At 40.3% G+C, this 20765-nt stretch overlaps 1 long non-coding RNA gene across 1 annotated transcript in view; it reads left to right on the top strand.

The window, feature by feature from the left end:
• Nucleotides 1-733: 733 nt before the first annotated feature.
• LOC139590662 (uncharacterized) overlaps nucleotides 734-20765 on the top strand; it is a 54169-nt gene continuing 34137 nt past the window's right edge. Inside the window, exon 1 of the long non-coding RNA XR_011679391.1 lies at nucleotides 734-1427. This is a non-coding gene — a long non-coding RNA (uncharacterized lncRNA). The remainder of the gene's footprint in view (nucleotides 1428-20765) is intronic.

The raw sequence follows: 20765 nt of genomic DNA, 5'->3' as shown, positions 1-20765 counted from the left end.
ACAGAAATCACTTTTTGTGTAAACTCAATTATTTTATGAATAGTGACACCAGTTTCTGCTGGGTTCAACTCCTAAAGGCTGATGTATTATTATTTTCAGGGTAAAAGGTGTTGAACATTTAGAACACTTTTTCAAATCAAACCAGTATTCAGGAAGGTAAACAACAACTTAAACGATGAGGAGCCTTGTAGGAAAGCTGACAGGTATATGAGAAGAATGAAAGCCATTAGGACATTTATACAATAGTCTGCAGCTACTGGACTTTTCCTCCTGTTATGATTTAGGAAGAAATTCCTCATTTGTCTAATTGATTCATTTTCTTAAGACAACATCTGGAGCTGCAATTCATATTAAAGTGCTGTAGTTAGATCTGATGACTACATCAGATGTTCTTTCATTTGTATTCTTTTTATTATCTGTTTTTGCAGCACACACACACACACACAGACACACAGGCTGGAAACTGAAGCCATGCACCCGTCCACCAGTGAATCCGGAGACTTCCTAGCATCTGCCTGCAAACGACTGTCTTCTAGGTTTTTTTTGGTTTCTTTTTTTTTTTTTTTAAGTCCTTTTTTCTAATTCCCAGCCACGCTCTGCATTTCCCCTGTGTCTCGAGCCTCCCTCCCAGCCCGCGGGATGCGAGGGATGCGAGGGATGCGCAGCTGCCCGCAGCGCCGAGCGCGGCTGCGGCCTCGCCGGCCGGCAGAAGGGGGCGCTGCTGCAGCGGAGCAGGCGGCACCTCGCCCCTGCCCCTGCCCTTGTCCCTGCCCCTGCCCCTGCCCCTGCCCTTGACCCTTCCCCTGCCTTTGTCCCTGCCCCTGCCCTTGTCCTTACCCCTGCCCCTGCCCTTGGCCATGCCCTGCCCTTGTCCCTGCCACTGCCCCAGCTTCTGCCCCTGCCCTTGTCCTTGCCACTGTCCTTGTCCCTGTCTCTGCCCTTGTCCCTATCCTTGTCCCTGCCCCTGCCCTTGTCCCTGTCCCTGCCCCTGTCCTTGTCCCTGCAGGACAAGGGGCATTTCTCCCTGCTACTGCCCCAGCTTCTGTCCCTGCTTCTACCCTTGTCCATGCCCTTGTCCCAGCTCCTGCCCTTGTCCCTGCTCCTGCCCCAGCTCCTGCCCCAGCCCGTCTGCCCCTTCCCCAGCCCCTGTCCCTATCTGACAGGACCCTGCTTGCTCTCTGCTCTCACTCTGCCCCCTCCTCCTGTTGTCTGCCCTGTCCTCTGCCCCTGCCAGCCCCCCTGCCTGCTCACCTTCCCCTGCCCACGTCCCCTCACCTGGCTCCCTGACTCCTCCTGACCCACGCCCGCCTGGCCATGACCCTGTGTCCGTGTGACCCTTCCCATCACAAGTTTGCATCGGGAAAAGCTGTCGGGCAGGGCTCAGAGGTCCCCGGTGCAGCTGGTTTAGCCCCATGCTTGTTTCCAAGGTAGGGCAGTTGACACCGGGCTGGGGGCTGTGTCACCGACTGGTAGAAAAGCCTCTGCACTGAATGCTACCAGCACGGGTTGGCAAATGAGAAGGGAGGGTGCTGTTTTATAGGGGGGTTTAGTGTTTTGTTTTGTTTGGGGTTTTTTATTGTTTTGTATTGTTGTTTTGTTTTTTTTTTTCCTCCAGTGTTGTAATTATTTGTTGGTAGCTGAATTTTTACCTATTTAATATCTTAATTTGCCTTGCGTCATTCCTGGAGTTTTGAATCACATTTTAAGCCAAAATCTGTGGGCCAAATTCTGAGAGGCATTTTTACCTTCCTTTTTCTTTTGCCTCTCCTGCATCCAGCATGTTTTGGAACTGGGTTGTAAAAGACTGGCCTTCCATCTTGCCTACTGGGACAGTAAGATCTGTGTGCATTATCCTCAGTAAATATTACTTTTACATTTAGATCTCTGCTCATTTCCCTTATGACCCCTGACAGTCTTCTCCTAGGGTTTGATTATAAGTCACTATAGTCTGGACTGTACTGGAGTCTCGTAAGGCTTCGATTAATCCGCCGCACCTAAGCATTGCTGTGACTATAAAAGGAAAAGTTATGATTCTGAATAAGCATCGTGCGGAAGAAAGAAGCAAAAGCATAAAGTATTAAACTTTCATCCAGCACCATAGGAGAGATGTAGTTATTAAATTTCAGCTGCTTATCAAACTGATATGAAAGTCATTTTGCATGATTGCTTTGCATCCTCGAATCTTCTGCTTTTATTTGCAGTGCATCTCTGCGCTTTCTTATTAGAAAAATACTCAAAGGATAAAAAAGCTGATAATATTATTCAGTTTTGACAATTAGGTAGAAAAAACATTTTAAGAAGTGCTTTTTTTATTGCAGCTAGTAATAATAGTGGTGGTCCTCCTGGTAGCAGTCTCTTCTGATGCTACCCAGGGTGATGCTAGCTTTACCCTATAATGGCCAAAGCCCTGATGGTTATACTGGTAAAGCTGCTAAGGAGTGTGAGTCAGGATGTCATTCTCAATATCACAAACAATGTACACAGCCACAGATTATTTTGTCTTCAGAGGTACACAGTTTATGGCTTTTTCCCTCCCTCCTTCCTGTTTTGAGATTCACAAGTGGGCTGGGGCTAGTGCCGTGATGAGTGGGGCAGGAGGACTAGTACCTTCCTTGTGCTGAACTTGCCTGCAGCTGCTGTCCATTCCCTCAGGATCACTGTCACGTTAACCACTTCAGCAAACCTATCTCTGTCTATTTATAATCAATCTCCCATACACTTCAGCTGCCCAGCAACTGCCTTTAATTATTATGTCCCCACATTGTGGTTCCCTTCCAGTTCAGCTTAATCTGCTCCTTATGTTTTGCGTGTGAATTTATGCAAAGCTATAAGCATTCATGGGAATGTGGAGCCGTTAGAAGATGAGAGCAAATCATCCCATCTCCCACAACTCTCCCTTTCCCCATCATGGGTTTCCACAACTTGATGCTTGGTTGTTTTGTTTTCCAGTGTTCCAATAATTTCTTCAGTATTCTCTCTGCCTTCCCACTTTCTGTCAATGCTTCCCCATCTCCTGCTGGGTTTTACTCCTCTATGATTTAATTCAGTCTCAGCAACTGTCACAGAGCTGATGGCTCCCTAGCATTTATCTCTTTATCTTTGGTTGCTGCCTTCTGTCCAGTCCTTTCATCTCAGACTATCCACTCATATCAGTGTCCAGATGTCTGGTCATAAGCCCAGGACAGCAAAAATGCGACCTCTTTGAGCCATTGTTTCTCCACAATTGTACAGAATTATTTCTCTGTAGCAGAATGCTGGAGACTATTAGCACCATACCTGCTCTTCACAGTTTCTCTTCCAGATCTAATTTCTACAAATCAAGTCTCTGTTTTTCCAACCTTTACAAAATATATCTCTGTTATATTAAAAGACCCCCTTAGATCTTGCTGTCTAGATTTGAGTTGTCATCCCCAGGCTATGAAAACTTTTTCCCCAGGCTATGAAAACTGATTTTTTTTACCTCTCCAGACAGCAATTTGCCCCATGTGCAAGACAGCTCAGAAGAGCAGTCTTATATACTTCTGGATGCTGAAAAGATCTGGAAAGGTCAAGTTGTCCTCCCTGGGAGACTAATTCCTGTGACTATCCTTGTGTAATGCATGTCTTTGAATTAGCATTTAAGCTGTCCTGAATTCAGGGTGGGGTAGCTCAGATTGTAACTCAGGGGGTAATTTTCTTTGACCCCTTAGTGACAACAAATACTTTCCCTGGTAATCAACCACCCATCAAAACCTTGGTCCTCGGAGCTGGGGTGGTTCTCACTTGGCATTAGGGAGCAATGCAGTTGTCCCAAGGAGGTGCAGAAACTGGAGGGATCTGGGCTGGAAATAGGGATGAATTATAGGAAATACTTCAGCAGAAGAGAGAGAGTGTCACAGTGTTAAGAAAAATATCCTGACAGTGAGATGTGCTAAGCTGGGAGGGGGGAGGACAATGTCCGTTTTTTAGCATTCATCACCAGAATATATTTATTATTGTGTTGTCCAAAGTACTTTACAAATTCTAAGATATGATTGTATCTTACACCTTGGCAAGGAACTGAACAGATGTCCTTATAAAGGACAATTTAATCAAGGAAAAATAACAATTAGGCAGGAATTTGCTAAAGGAATCAGTAACTGTTAACTCATGGTCAGCCCAAAAATGTAAAAACTATCTGGCCAAATTTTTCCATGCTGACCTCTGACTTCTCAAACTCTACGTTTCAGTCTTATATAGTTTTTGCACCAAATATCACTTTACAGAAATAAAGTAAAAAATATCATCCTATTTCACTGTCTGTGGACTAATATTTTCTCTCTGAAGGTAGATAACTCCATTTTCAACACAAAAATCAAAGGCAGGTCACATGTAGAAAATATATATAATGTCCTCTGCAGAGTGCTTTAACATGCCCAGCAGTATATTCCCACTTTATTCCTAGAAGAGTAAAATTACAGTGTGTAGCAGGGCTGGCACCACGCTTCCATGCTGTGCAGACATTAGAGCAGAGGGAATAATTCACAATTAATAGTTTAGTCAGTAAGTTTAGCCCTTTTTCTGCCTATGGGATCTCCATGGGCAGACTGAGGTTTCCTTGAGTTTATTATGCAAAAGAATTCAAAGAGATCCTTTTTCCTCTCTAAGTACTTCTAATTTCTCAGGAACACTTCTCTGTGAACATTCCCCAATCACTTCTTGAGCTTTGTTAGATATGACTGCTTTGATGAGTCACATGGTGTTGATTTATTTTTCCAATGTGTTGAGCGTGCACATATTCATGTGTGTGAATCTAATACCCAGTTTCCATCAATACTTATGTATGCTGTTCTGAAATTCTCAGTGAATAGCCACAATAGTAATTGAATCCCACAAATGTCTCTAGAAAGCAAACATAACTAGAAGACAGTATGGGTGAGAGGAATCCATTTGCAAATTCCAGTAAATGAACAATGGCTGATCATTTCCAAAATCCATCAAAGGCAGTTTTTTCTAATAGCATTTAACCAGCTATAGTAGATTCTGTGAAAAATATTGTCAACTCTCTGCTTTCCATTCATTTCATCCTGTGCTTCTCTCTTCTCATGAAGTGGCTGTGGGAAGGAAATAATAGCAAACTTCTCCTTCTCCTTGCCCCCACAAAAAAAAAAAAAAAAGGCAAAAAACCCAAAGCAACAACCCCCCCCCCCCCACAAGATTTAAAGTAAATATCTTTGAGCACCAAATAGCTATCTCCTATTTTTCAAGCCCAGACTTAATACACTGCAGTTGTACCTGGGAGGTCTAGTTTGTTCAGCACCTATTGCCTCCAGGATGAGGATTCAATTAAGAAATATAAAAGATAATATGATGCTATAGGGACAAAAATACTTTTGAAACTCTACCCAGGCTTTCTGTAAATAGAGGTATACTTCTTTGAAAGCAAACATTTCCTGTTAAAATGCATCAGCTTTCCATTCTGTGATCCTCCACTCCAAATTATAATAGAAAATATATAATGGAGCATAAAAACTAACAGATGAGAAAAATGCACCTTCAATGTGAATTTCACCTCCTAGCTGCAAGGCTATCCTCAAGAACCTTACTATTGTTGCAGACTGTTACTACAACATAAATTAACTAATCCTTACCAATATTCCAATGGTTTTCTAGCAAAAGTGAGATAGTACCCTTTCTTCATCTGGGCAACTAGAACAAAGATGTGAAAAATCATCAAATTTTTCTACTGTACTACACACCAATTTTTTCTGCTTTACTCTCTACTTCCTAAAACTCTGCTATGCAGTTTACGAGACAAAAATATGATTGTCCAAAACATTTAAATTGTGCAAAATTTCTTGTGCACAGGGCAGTGGATGGGTAACTTTGCTTACTTGCTGAGAGATCTGGGTCCTTCTTTGTTTCTTTTGGGCTGGGAGATGAACAATATGAGGGAATGGAAGTACACAACTGTGAACACTTCAGGATGCATTATTGCTTTTTCATTTCAAAGGGATAAGAAGTGAAGCCCTGTCCTTTGGATGTAGTGCTAGTACTTGTTTTGCTCCTAAATTTTTGGTAGTTATTGAAACAGGGCTATTAAAATTAGTGAATAAATTCTCTATCTAATCAATAGAAAATCTGAAAACCTCCCCATTAATTCTGCCTGTTTGGGATTTTATCAAAAAAATTTATATTTCATTTACACTGGTTAGGCAAACTGGAACTCCACTCTCAGGAACAGGGATGGATTGTCATCAACAGCAACTGCCATAGCAGCTTTAATCCAGGTAATTTGAAGTTTTTGAGTGCTGAAATTCAGAGTGTCACTGTTTACTTTAAACTTCATAGCTGCATTTCCATTGTGTTTTGGAGATATAGGAACTGAACAAGCAAAAATATCATTGTTTGTTCTGATCTTCACACAGAAGTGGTGGAAGGCAGTTACCCTCTGCATAACCTGTTACTAGACATGGGATGGAAATTTATTTGAATGGAAGTTACAGTTACTTTGTTAAAGAGTGCAGTGAAATCAGAACTCAGGACTAGTTATTTTATGTTTAGGCTTAATAGAGGTGGATGGAAGAGATTTCCTCTTCCTTCCAACATGTAACATTTTCCTCCTTTTCTTACCTTCCTTCAGGTAGCACACCTTTCTTCACATTTCTTACTCTTGCATAATCTTATAACCAACTTCTGCTCATTTATTCTCCTCAAAGCTGGGCACAGTGTCCATACCCACATGTTACTCCTTAATCAGAATCCAAATATTGCCATGTTTCTAAATGTTGTGGCCAATTTCATACATAATTTTCTGGAACACAATTTTTTCTGGTTTTTACCATAACTTTCAGAGATGGAGCATGTACACATGCTCCAATAAGTGTGTGCTCATTATCTCCCAGTCCAAAGTGGCTGGTCTTTTTTTTGTTGTTAAGCACAAGCTCTGCCCACCACCCCTCTCTTAGAGCTCTCCATGCCCAGGTTCCTTACACCCTTTCTTTTCCATCTTTCAGTGACTTCCTGTATGAACCTTTTTCCTCCTGCTGCGTATCCTTTGGGCTCCATCAGAACCAGGGGAGAGAGATGGTCTCTGCTAATATCCAGAGATCCAGCCAACTCCAGCAAGCAGGAGCAAAGTCCTGCTCAAGTGACAGGGCTGCATATCTCAGGAATGTGGTGTAACTGTGCAACCTGATTGATCATGGACGCTCTGACAAACATAACAAGCCTCCAATAAGCATAAATAAATGTTGTTGGTTTTTATTTTTTGTTTTTTGTTTTTTTTTCCCAGGTTTTCTAAGGTTTGACCAGCTTTTGAGACCCATTTTCATACTGAAGAGCTGTTAAGGAAACAACTAAGGTATATTTATTTTTAAACACTAGTTAACAACATATTTTCCTTAATCTTTTTCTCAGACCTGAATATTCACCTAAAACAGAGCCATACAGCAGGGAACTTCTGACCTGAATGTTAAATTCTGGCAAAGCAATATCCACTGCTAGTAGATTTTGCCAAAGAAAATTTCCATCCACCCTTATTATAGATGTGGATAGTTCAGGAAAAAAAACTAAATTCCACACTAAAGAAAGAAGCTGTAATAACCATACTTGAAAATTCAGTTATCTAATTAATTATCAAATACAAACAGGATGGTTTCCTTTCTCTGGGCTTGGCCGAACACTAGGTAGCATTCCTATGGTGAAAATGATTATCTATACATCTGAACTTTTAATATTTTAATTTCTTATCATGATTTATCCGAAGGTAAAAATATACACCTCTTCTGCTGATGGAGTGAAATTTTCTCACTATAAACAAGAAATATGAAGTGTACAAACTGTAGGTCATGCAACATCCCTTTGAGAATATCCTTCTGGGCATTGGTCACTGCCAGTAAAAATTGATTTCAGACAAGAGAAGTATAATTATCCCCATTAAAAATCTATACAATTAACAACACTTGCCACACAGTGGAGTCTAGGTTACCATGGTACTGCTCTATCTCTAGAGTAGGAAATAACTGTGGTATATCAAATTCCGTCTCATGGTAATTGTTACTTTTTTACTGACCACCCATGTAGCATTAAAAGTCTCCTGCTCAACTAATTCACCTATTTTAAAGCATATTATGGCTATATTTATTCTCCATTTCACCTCAAATCACTAGTGTTCCAAGTACATAATGCTGGGTTTTGAAATACCCCAGAACATATATTTATGTGATGAGTGAGAAAGAGGCATTGAAGGTGGAAGAGGAAAATGGAAAAGAAACATATTGGGGGCATGGGGTTCAGGGGAGTGTCTGAGGTGCCTCTGTGCAGCAGAAGAGAGATGGGAAAGGAATGAAGGCAAATGTGAAATATGTGTATCAGTGATGATTTTCTGACTGCACAGGAATATGCTACTGAAGGAGACAGGAAGAATAAATTCAGCAACATAAGAGATGAAGAAGATGGTGAAATTGTGCCTGACATAATGATTGAGCTCCAAAGAGGGGCTAACTCAAAACTGAGTAGAAAATTTCCTTCCATAGACTTCTTCTACAAGCAAATAAAACCTGCCCCCACTGCAAGGAGAGGTAGGGACTGGTGGAAGATGGGTGCATGGTGAAACAGAAGGAGGTATATGAACAGAAGTGAGTGGGGAAAGAGAGAAAAAGGAAAAAAAACCCAAACAAACAGTACAACAGGGAGGTGAGAAAGATGGGGCAGTAAAAAGCACTTTAGGAACTTCATAGGCAGGAAAACAAAATGGATTAGGTTGAATTTTGCACCTGAAATGGCCCTACCTTATATGTGAATTCTGCCTAAATATGCTGGTATTCCAGCAGGGAAAAAAAAAAAAAAATCTGTGACGTGCTTTCAAAACAAAACACAAGAGTATACTAGTTAATTACTCCACCTATTGCCCACCATCTCCTCCTCCCCACCAAGATTTAGAAAAGTTTTCAAGCCTAGGTAATGGTTTCCAGTTTTCCCTCCAAATAATATTTTTTTAAACTATGTTCATTTCTCTGAGATACCCCGGTTTGAAGGACAATTTTCTAGGATGTCTCGTTTTTAGCATCCTAGGTTCTGGTATGTGTGATATCACACAAAGTTATGTTTGGGAATGTCCTTATCAAAGGAGAAGCTGCCAGATTATTGTACAGGAGAAAAGAGAAATTTGAAAGCTACAGTAAAACTTGCCTGATAGTTGAGAGATTCAGGACATATTTCTGAACTTAACATAATTTTCACTCCAGCTTTACAGTTCACCTTTAGCACATATCACCTTTTAAAAGTATTTCCACGAGCATCATGCGCGCTGCCGTCAGAGTGTCAGCAGTGGCTGCGGGTTCCCTGCTCTGTTATCTGTGTGAGTTTAGCTGCTTATCACCCCAGCACTGCCAAGGTGGCCACGTGCAGCTGGGCAGGCTGGAGGTGCCCCGAGAGGCTCTGATGGAGCAGCACACCCCTGCACACACCATTACTGCCCTCAAGGCAGGTGCTGCATTGGCTGCAGGGTGGGATTCTGCAGGATTGGGCCCACAGCCTGTTAAAGATGCACAGATAAATCTGAGCTGGACTCAGCATTGGTTAAACGGGGCTCTTTGGATTTATAAACAGCAATATGCTGCTGTTACAAAAGCTATTTCATTTAGTGCCATCTTACATTCAGCAATTTAATTATTCTCTTAATTATTGAAACATTCATCATAGTTTTCCAATTGATTCATGAGGGGCTGGCTGCACTTCTTTAACTCATTAATATAGTGACAGAAAATTGACAGTCTTTTTGCTAACCTCCTGTCTCTGAATGGTAATACAGGGAATACAAAACCTTGAGGTTTTTTTTTTAAATTTTTAAAATTTGTATTATTATCACCAGCAATAACTATACTCATAAAAGCCTAATTTAATAGCGAAGGAACAGAACGATATATGAGGAAGCCCTAATTATCAATGGTTTTGATACTGAATTTTGCAAACTAATATCTTCCTGAGACCACATTTTTATTATGAAATGGGTGATAAAGCAGAGAAAATTCTAAATCAAAACACATGTTATATGAAATAGATAAACCCAAGATAAAAATTAATAGTGACCTTGCATGCTGGGATATAAGAAATACAATCAAGCCTATATATATCAGTCATGTCTGGAAAAAGACAGGGAGATGCCCACAGGTGAAAGATTAATTCACAGAGTTTTAAAATGCATTCAAAATAAAATCTGTGACATCTTTCTTCCCTCCCTTGTCCTGATTCTGAGCATTATCATTATTGCCTGTCTGCAAAACTACTACCTTAAAACATATTCCTAACTTGCATCAAAAGAAAGATTACATTTTTTTCTTTTTTTCTTCTATCTCCCTTATTTACAGGCTGTTTAACTAAAGGCACAACTATTCTATGTCTCTATAATGTTTTTGCAACTATCTGCTATTTATTTCAATTTTATAGTTTTGAAAATGTCTGGTGCTACCCTCAAAGACCACTCTCAAATTCATCAGTTTTCTCTCAGGAGAGGTTGTCCAGAGATTGAAGCATACAAGGTCTCATCTTAATGCTTATATGAGTACTTCTGCCCTTGGATATTATTCTCATCTTCACAATACTATGCAAATCGACAGCTACTTCCCTGTGCTTCCAGCTAGGACTTCTGAATATAGTGTGAGTAGCTGGAAAACAGCTAAAAAAAGCTTCAGAAATATAAAATTTCAGCCCTGAGCATGTCTATATGTGTGTGTATATATATGGATGTGTTTGTAGACGTGTGTACTAGTCATATACTGTAGTTTGAAAAGTGGATCTGTGTAAATCAGTGCATTTATTTAGCTCTCTCACCAACTCTCTCCCTGAGTTAACACCCCAGCACACACAATGCTAGCGAAGGTGATTATCTCTGCTAGCATAATTCCTCCGTAACATCTGCTTTCGCCCATAACACTCCACTAATTTTTCCCTCATTTCATTACACATAATTTTCTTTCAACACAATCTACATGTATTAAGTGGTAATGACTTTCCAGTTAAGAGCAAATCGACGCCAAGGGACCCCCCCCTCGATTGCCTGCCGTGCCTGACTCCGGCTATTAAAGATAAATTTGGTGCCTCAGAAAGCTGCAGTAAGCTAATCAATCAATTAAGCGGTTAGGACATACATTATCAAAATTCCACAGTGCAGGGGTGCATGAGAGCATGCTGACAGACTTGGTATGATTTTAGGAATAAAAAAATTTTGAGGTTGAAAGTCAGCATTCAGTCTTGTGAAATGAAAACTCAAGCTATTGCACACTACCGGTAGCAACTTTGGTGTCTGTGCTGGTACAATTTCCTCTGCAGCTTTTATACCTAGCGCAGTTTACTAGAGATACCAGAATGGAGCTGATGACACAGTAAAATCTATTTTTAAACCATATGAAGATTCTGGTGCAGAATAAGGAAATGCTATTCACAGTTAAGCTGGATGTTCTGTCCCTAAGTTGTCATTGTGTCTCTAGGAACTGCCACAGCCTTAAAACACTGATTAATATTCTGTATTATGTGTGTTGCAAAAAGGTGGTTTAAGGACAGAATGGCAGCCATCACATCCTGTTGTGTCAAGTTTTATCTTCAAAATTGCTTTAATATTAATTCTGAGTTTAATTTTGGAGAGTATTTAAAGCTAGTAAAATTGATTCTAAAATAAACTGAAAATTCTGTTTGAGTTTTTTTATTTTCTAAAAAACCAGCTCCTAGTGATGTGATATCCTTTGCAGCACTGCCTTACAAAACAGCTTCAATCCACCCAAAAAAAGTTACATTCATTGATAATCAAATTATGTTTGAGTGCAAGGAAATAGTATACAAAATATTACTTACAAGCCCTTCATTACTTTGTTTTTCTGTGTTATCTTATTGTGTTGTTCTTTATGGACATGGACAAACGACTTAACCAGTTAAATGTTTTTTTAAATATAAAAGTATTTTCTCTTGCATTGTGAGGAACAGCTAGTATGCCAATATATAGCCAAATGCTAAGGAAATTGAAACAAAACCCCAAAGAGCATAAGAATCACACAAGCAAATTTTATAGCTCTGTCTGGGCGAATACAAAAGGAGAGTTAAATAGAACTTTATAGCAGGATTCTGAACAAGACAAAACATGAAAAAAAAAAAGACATATTTTCTGTGCAATCAGTAAATTTATAAAATATGTAACATAAATGGATCATTATAAGACTTTGCCTGTTACTTTTCCTGTCAGTTTTAAGCATATTGCCTAAAGCTTTGTTATCGTAGTATTGTAGTTATCAGATGAAACGACATGGCAAAACTCCCTGCTTACTTTTCCAGAGTGTTTTCCTCACTTTCTGCAAATTACATTGGAGCATATTCAGTGCATACGCTTCTACTAGTGGAAAGAACCATAACATCTTTTTACTGTCTAAATAAATATTCCTTAGCAAAAAAGAAGCACGTTGTCAAAGATAAAAAGGTTTGTTTTGTTTTAAAGTATAATACAAATAAAGGAGGCAACTCAATATTTTCTCTCTGATGTGTTTGCATAAGGAAAAAAAGCCCTGAAAAAACTCTAAAAAGAGCAGTACAAGTGTATATGATAGAGGAAAAACACTTAATCCAAGACCTGCATGTAAAACACAATTACAGAGAGTTAATAATGGCAAATATAATTAAATAAAAAAGGCTATCCACAGAGAATATACAAGTACATCCTTCAAAAAAACCCCAAACCATCGTGTTTCAATAATATGATGCCGTGCTTTCCTTTGTGGCATTCTTCATTGACTAGCTGATAATGAAAAGATGTCAGGGAGATTCACAGTTTAGAGTTGTATTTTCTTCCTTTCTTTTGTGCTGTTTCTTCCCATTTATGGCTGTTTTCCTGCCTTTTCTCTGTGTGGAGGGTACGAAATAATTCATAGTTATGTTTTCTTGTGAGACGTAGGGCTGAATTTGACTTTATTATCATTACTAAGAGCATGCAAGTTAAGTTTACTCAGTTGAAAAAGACACAATGATGTTGTTCTTCTTGATACAGAAACAGCTATATGGGCTTTTATAGGTTTTTTAGTGTAGGCTTCTTCTTCTGTCCTAGATTTGATAGCTACTCTATCAGCTGGAATTATTTTTTTTTCTTCCTCATTCTCTTTTTGAAAAAATATTCATTCTGATTTATCTAAAAGCACATCAAAACATCTTTATCTGTTCATAGTGAGTGAGAAATTCCTTCAGATTAAGGTGGGGGGTGGGGGGGGCAGGAGGGAAGGAGGGAAGAGAGGCAAACAATAAAAAAAAGCTGAGACCAAACCAGTTTGCCTTTCCTTTTGTGCAGTGCATGTAATGACTGAACTTTTGACTTTAAAGTTTTTCTCTAGTGCAATACTGTTGAAAAGGAAACAAACAAACAAACAAACAAAAAATATCCCCTCGGTGCAAAGACTGGTCTAAGGCAATACCTGGTGAGTGGAATTTGGTTTTTTTTTGGTTGTTGTTGTTTACTTGAAGCAGATAAAACACCCACCTTAAACCCGCCCTCTATTCAGTTCAGCAGCACCTCCATACTCCAATAAACCGTTTTCATTCCATCTGGCGTGCGTTTGCTCTGAAGACATTTTCCTGTCAATCTCTCCTGCCACATTAAAAATCTGTCATTACTATTGCATTGCCGCCTGGCTCCTGAGATTTGTCTGACTGCTTTATTGCTCCGCTCATTTTTTTTTTTCTGCTACAGCCGAGAAGCAGAAATAAAGGTTTGTTGTTGAAACATGGCCGCAAGGAAAGTAGGAGGCACACATCTGTCAAGGTATTACCTTTCTTCAACCAGGGATTAAGGTGTTTTACTGCTCTCGCTACTGAGCAGTCACACTGAATAAATTTTCTCAGTAGAACATAAAAATGAACTCATACATTTTGAACTGGGTTTCATTCTTTCAAGCCAACCCATATAATTATGCAATGGCATCAGTGTTCGGGGGAAAAAGAAGAGTCAGAAACGTTTGTGTGCATGCCCCCCCTTCGCTCTCCTGCACCACCCTTTACATTTACATTATTTAAATGCTTATTAAGAGGGCAAGACTGAGGCAATCAGTACTGGGGAGAGAAATGGTTTTTTACTCTTCCTTGTTGTTGTTACTTGATCTCTTGCAAGGTCAGATGGGGTGCAGGGCTTTGCTCCCCATGTTTTCTACCTGTGACAACAAAATATGCCTGACTGTGAATATTCACTGTTAATTCGCATTGGAGCAAGCCAGTAGAATTGTGATTTCCGAAATATTGTTTCTTGAAAAAAACTAGCAATATTAGCTGCCATGTAGCCTTCCCGTTTCTGCTGCAGACATTAACTTTACAGTCCCAACGGTACAAATAAAAATAATTTAAAATGTAAGTATAACCAGTGGAAGTGCTTGTTGCACTAAGAGCATGCCAGACCATCCTCCTCCATCCTCTGCTGGACAGTCCTGCCTCATCATCTTAGTCCAGTTTTAAAAGTCGGACTTCTAATGCAGAAGGGGTTATCTCACAAAATAAACATTAAGGTGTACGCAAATGAAGGATCAGGTCAAATATGTCTGTGAAAGGGGACAATATAAGGAGTTTTATGGTTTGTTCTTTGTAGTGTTTTTGAGGTTTTTTTATGAAAAGGCATAGTACAGCTTTTAAATTTGACGAGACCCCAGGAGAGAAGGACTAACCACAGTGCAGGAACCATAATCTTGTACAAACTTTAAGGAAAGAATAGTTAAGAAAACACTACATAGAGTCAGGAATCACAGGTCCATCTGTGGCATGCAAATACCTCCAGGTAGCTCTGCAGCGTGTCCCCACCATCAGTTTGACTCATTCTCTATTTTGCCCATTCCCTAATTTGCCCATTCCCTGCCTCCTAACTTCCACGGTGTGTCCTCTCAGGCTCCCCTTTGGAGTGAGACAAACACCTCCCACCAGAGAAATTAACTCGTGTCATTGCTGACTGACATATTTATTTAGCAGTAAGGTAGCTCAGTTCAACAGAGAAATATATTGGATCTACAGTTCTACTGAAAAACTGCTGCTTGAACAAAAGCAAATGAGCTATCCACAGGTCAGCAGATAATCTGTCACTCACTTATTCTTCACAGTGTCCCAGGAAGGTCATAAATCGCCAGGATATCGGTTCAGTACTGTATTCCCCCAGACTCCACTTTCTGCTGGCTATTGGCTTTTTTCCATCCATTTCAACCCAGGGAAGACACAAGGAAAAGTGAGCATTGTGAAATTTTACACTCCTCTTCCCGGTCCCACCTCCTTCCCAGAGCTAAGTTGCATGACTGATTTTACAGCTTTCTCATGCCAGAACAGCACCTGGGAACATGTCAGGCTGGATTATGAGGTAAAGCTCCATCCCAAAATATTTCCAGGTTTTAATTCTTCAGGGGAAGGAACTGTCTTCTTGTTCTGTGTCAGTATCTAACACCTTGCACAAGGCAGGATTTAGGGTTGTTACATAGTGCTTCAGTGTAAATGATAAGTAATAATGTGCCTATGGAAGTATAGTTTCTTCAGCTACTTTTTTTATAGCATCCTTCAATGTCCCTCTTTGGCTTAGACCATATTTGCAAGTGCATATGAATAAACAGATATAGAGAATAATTGGTGCTAAGGACCTTTGTCCACAATGCCTATCTTTTTAGGGGCTACCTCAAACTAATTCCAGTGCGGTCCCATGGACTTAATGCCCATTAACAAATGGAATTCATAAGGTGTGACTGCAGAACATAACTTCTATATTTGTTTCATCTGAAGGAAACCCAGTTTGTGCTTCCTGAACCCATTCTTGCAGTGCAAGCCACAACCCTCTCAACACACTGGTGTGAAATGCAGCTGATGCCCTCTCTGGAGCCCCTTGTGTTTGCTAGGTCCTGTGTGTGACTGAGGCTCCTCCATGGGTGCTGTTTGCAGAGAAGCAGTGCACTAATCTGCTATGCCAAGTAAATTCTGCAATGTATAGTTAGGATGCAAATCATTTGCAGATAATCAACAAAAAAAAGAGGGAGAGAGAAACATATGCCTCTCTTAAAGAATTCTTTTTCTTTTTTTTTACACAAACAGCTTTCTCAGTGAGTTTGTCTGATATAACCCTCAGGGAACTTGAAGTCTGCAGCAGTGTTACACTTGACTGTAAATTCAGATCATTTGCACAAAGTGGGGAGTTTTAGGTGGTCTTTCAAATCAAGTTTCAATATTTTTTTCCAGAGTTGAGTTTGCAGGTGATGGCCCTTTACCTACTAACTTCTTCTGTCCCAGCATACATAGCTCAGAGTCAAAAATGCTGTCAGTACCTGTAGTTTCATTTGCAAAGCCTGTCTGAAGTGGGTAACTGCTTCATACGTTTGGGTGTGTTTAAATTACATATCAGGATACAGATTAAAGATGGCAAATGGCCTCTTGCCAAGATACTTTAAAAATCAGATCATATTTGCAAGAGAAAACTATAAGGGGCCCAATTTCCAGAAAATGTGGCACTACTAGCAGTCATTTTGGGAACCTCAGAGTTCTCTTCTCCTTTAAAACAAAAAGCCATGGCCCATTTTTTTATTTGAACAAGTATTTGAATAAGAACAGTTGAAACTAAAAGGAATGCCATATCTCATTCTCATTAAACTGACCACTTGATTTTAATTACCCAGGAAAAACATGACAACATTTTCCCATGGATGAGGAACCTTCCCATCTAATCAAAGCAGCTGGAAGCTTGAATTTGAATATGCATAGCTGGTCCACACAGAGGGATATTGTAGATAAGTGTCTGAGATGAGAATCTGGGCTATACAGTTTGATCTGGTTCTTGGGGTTATCTGTCTAACCATGGCTCCATCTCACCCTGTCAGGCAGTGGTTATCAAAGCCTTTCGTGCAGTCCCAATGGAAAAAGTCAACTGCATGTATTATCTTCATTCCAAGAACCAACTCCAGATACACAGAGCTTTAATAAGTAAATGATTTTTTTTCTGCCCACAACTCAATAATTAATACCTCCTCTCAAAAAATTAATTCAGGCTGCCTTCACATGACAATTTTAGACTCCGTGTTCTCATCTCAATTAACATAAAGCCACTCCTTGCTCTGTGCATTTAGGTCATCCCATCTTCACCTGCTTTTATTCTCCTGGTATCAGTAAAATTAAGTTAGATCCACTTCAGATATATGTAACTAATGAAAGGCCCTTTTCCTGAGTAAAACTAAATGTATCCATCTTCCTTCCCAATAGGAATGTGGAATTCACTTGTTCCAGTTTCATAACTGTCCCTATCACACCTCTCCACAGAGCACTGTCAGCTAGTGCCAGCTACCCAAGGACAGATACTGCTTTAAGTGTGGGAAGAACAGAGAGAGTCTCTTCAACCATTACATTTTGAGGGAAAGAAAGGGCACAGAGCTACCCAGGGTCAAGCCTTGAATTTATTTTTTTTTTTCACTGATGAGAGTAGCAGCTTAGCCTGTTCTTTTCTTTATCACCTGCCACTGGAAAAGAGCACATTAAGCTTCTGCACGGGATGTCCAACACCTGAACCAAAACTACAGGGAGGAAATATTTATGAGGAATATCTCCTTTGCTTCCATCCATTCCTGAGCCTTTTTGCACAGATACTGCTTTATCATGGTTAGGCACATACAGATTTACCAAGAGGGTTCCTATTCCCAGTAACTCCAGCCAACACAGATCTGCTTCTATACTTTGTCAAAGGTCCGTTGAGGTGGCAGCTGTACCCATCATTTGCAGGATGGACAGAAAGACATTACAGAAGGGAAACGCATCCACTGATCTTCAGTGAGCTCCGAGAGAGATGTTTTCCTACCTCAGGTCTCCTGAACTAGAGAAGTTCATGTTCACTGTGCAGGATCTGTGCATGGAAGCAGGGGAGGCAGCACTTCCCATTCTCTCTGTGACCCTGTGGTCACTGACCTTGCCAGTACCACACAAGTAGCAGTGGAACAGGCTCAGGGATGTGTGCTTGTGAAACCCACATGGAATCACTCCCAACAAGACTACTGCTCACATGCTTACAATTCCATGTTGAAGCATCTTCTGTGTCATGGTGTCTCATCTCTCTGCTGCTAGGAAGGAAGTACCATGAATGATTGATGCAGAGAAGTGTGAGCAGCTCTCTCCCAGGTCTGTTTTCTTCTACAGAGCATGCACTTGTGGTTTGCCTTGTCTTCTCTGTCTCCCTCTGCAGTGGTGTTTTCAGAAAGCAGATCTTCCCCCTCAGGGAGACTTTGCCCTGCTGATGCACAGATCCCAGTGCTGTACATCAGAACACTGCTGCATGCTGCATTGGAAGTGTGGTGGCAGACATCTGCCATCGTCTTCCAGGGGCTGTGGTTTATGATTTTTTGCCACAATATCAATCAAAAGTGATATTGGCATTCTTCATTGATCAAAAACTGCATTTTGGCTATTAATTCACTAAAGAGAGCCAATAAAAATTTGATAATTTTTGTCGTATTTCCCCCCCCACAGCCCTATCTAGTTTGTGCTTCCCACATGATAAGCTCTTCCCTCTCTGATAAGCTGCATTGGTTCACAAATTAAACCAAAAAAAGCTGTTTCATTCTCCTGACACTGTAAATAACCAGGAGATTTGGAGAAGAACAGGAAAGGACAGAGAGGCATTCTCTCTTTAAGTCTGTCCATCAGATACCACTGCTAACATGTGTCAGAACAGCCTCTGCAGCACATTGTGCTGGAGGTAGCCTTCAGGAAGTGTTTCTTTTTTGCAAGCCAGTGAGTGCTTCAGAATCCAGGTCTATTTGAGCACCTCTCAGGATGCCTTCACTGTCTTCTATGGGTGGACCCTGTTCTGCACTGTGCTCAAATATTTATAGATTACTACTATGCAGGAACTGCAAGGATAGATTGGTTTCCTCTTGAGAAAAGAAGTGAGAAGAGCAGAAGCCCCACCATCCGTTCTGATCTCTGTGCCTGCGCTTGGTGACAGGAATAAGTTTTATTATGAAATATAAGAGCTCTTGCCCCAGAACACGAGGTGAAGTGGCTGCTCTTGTATCTCAGCTGAGCCTGAAACCAGCCTGGAAACCCTGAGGTCAGTTTCCCTAGGGAAAGGAGACTGCCAGTGTGACATTTCCCTCTGGAGGGTGACTGCAGCACCTCAGGGGTAACCAGGGCTCTGTGGCTGTTTGTTTGTGCTCTCTGGTGCTGTGTCCTGCAGGGCGTGTGTAAGTCCATGAAATAATGATGAATCGAAGGGGTAATTAAAAACCACAGCAAGGCTGATCTGCTGAAATTTCAGAGGGAGTTTGGGGCACACAGGGGGACTGTCCATCTTACCTCATGCAGGGCCAGCTTGATTGGCCTGCTGAGGATTGCAGATGGAGAGGCTGCTCACCTGTGGCCAGCAGGGCTCCCAGTGCAGCAGCCCTACTGGCTTCACAAAGCAGCAAAACAGGAGGATGGGGAGTTCATGGTCACAGCTGCCACCCTCTGTCCTTGCAGAGCAGCAGAGAAATCATTTAAAGATACAGTTCTTTTTTCCAACCCTTGATCTTTAACCTACAGGAGAAAACCTCCATTATTTACGTAAGGACTTTTGCCCTGCGAAGAAACATTAGGTTTTCAGAATTCTTTGTTGTATGTGGTCATTATTTAACATTAACATTAACGGTATTTAACAGTTAAGTTTTCTGATTTAATCCACCTTCCATTAGTTTATTTTCTTAATTCAAAAACTCCAGGGGACATTCCACATCAACCTCTAGTTCTACATGGAATTTCATTTCATATTCTAATTCAAAACAGAATAAATATAAGCTAACTTGGGATCAATGACTTTCCCTCAGATAACAAGCTCTCTTTCTTCAGTTTGGACTTCAATTTGGACTGAGGGATCATTTCTCAACTGTAACTTAAAGATTCTGGGTTTTAAACTACTTCAGAAGCTGTCTTTATGTCAGAGCAGAGATAAATAGAGAGCTCACTAAGTTAACAGTGATGTCATAGTTTTCTTTGGTAGCTGGCATATTCTGTGCATCATTATATAATCACAGATTTTTACATTCTTTTTATAAATCCCAGCCTATTTTTCATTCTTTGCTTCCTCCCACTTCATTTGCTATTGACGGCTGCTGCTAAAGTTCCCTTACCTCTTGGAAAGGAAGTAGGTTAAGAACAGAAAGGAGAACTCTATCAGATTAAGGCAAACGTGTGGGTCCTACTGAGAAATGATGCGTCTTACAATAGTACCAGCAAAACAGCTTACTTTGAAGGCTGAATTGCTAAATATATCCAGAGACTTCTGTGAGCCAAAAGCAGCTGTCTTCTGCTTGTTTTCAGTTGTTAGACTCCTGATGTCCCAAAAAGCACAGCCTCAGAGAGGGTCAAAATTGATGCAATCAGGATAATGAAATCACTCTGACAAGGCTGCAGTTTGTACTTAGTTTATAATTAGGAATCTGCTCTCTCAGGTTAAGATACTGTAAAGTTCCAGTGAATTGTTAAGCTATTCACAGCACTCTGATGCTACTAAACTAGGAAAATATAAAGTCCTAAAAATATCCTCATGTAAACACATCAGAAATGGAAGGATGGGAAATCCAGACAAAATAGAAACCCATCTAGAGTTGTGTCTTCTACCCTGGAAAATAGTGAGACATTGCAATATTTAATTTGAGGCTATCTGACAAAGAAATATTACCTTTTAAAATGAAGTGAATCAGAGTCTCAATTAGGATGGATTTTAAATATTTTAAGGTGATTTTTACAAATCACAGATTATGTTTTTTGTTCTTTAAAACTGTAAGAATCTATTCTGATCAACC

This window comes from Agelaius tricolor, unplaced genomic scaffold (assembly GCF_023055355.1).
Source record: "Agelaius tricolor isolate 1412-34295 unplaced genomic scaffold, bAgeTri1.0.p SCAF_5, whole genome shotgun sequence".
In the NCBI taxonomy this organism is placed as follows: Eukaryota; Metazoa; Chordata; class Aves; order Passeriformes; family Icteridae; genus Agelaius; species Agelaius tricolor.
The sequence above is the reverse complement of the archived record's forward strand: the minus strand, read 5'-3'. Positions and strand labels throughout refer to the sequence as shown.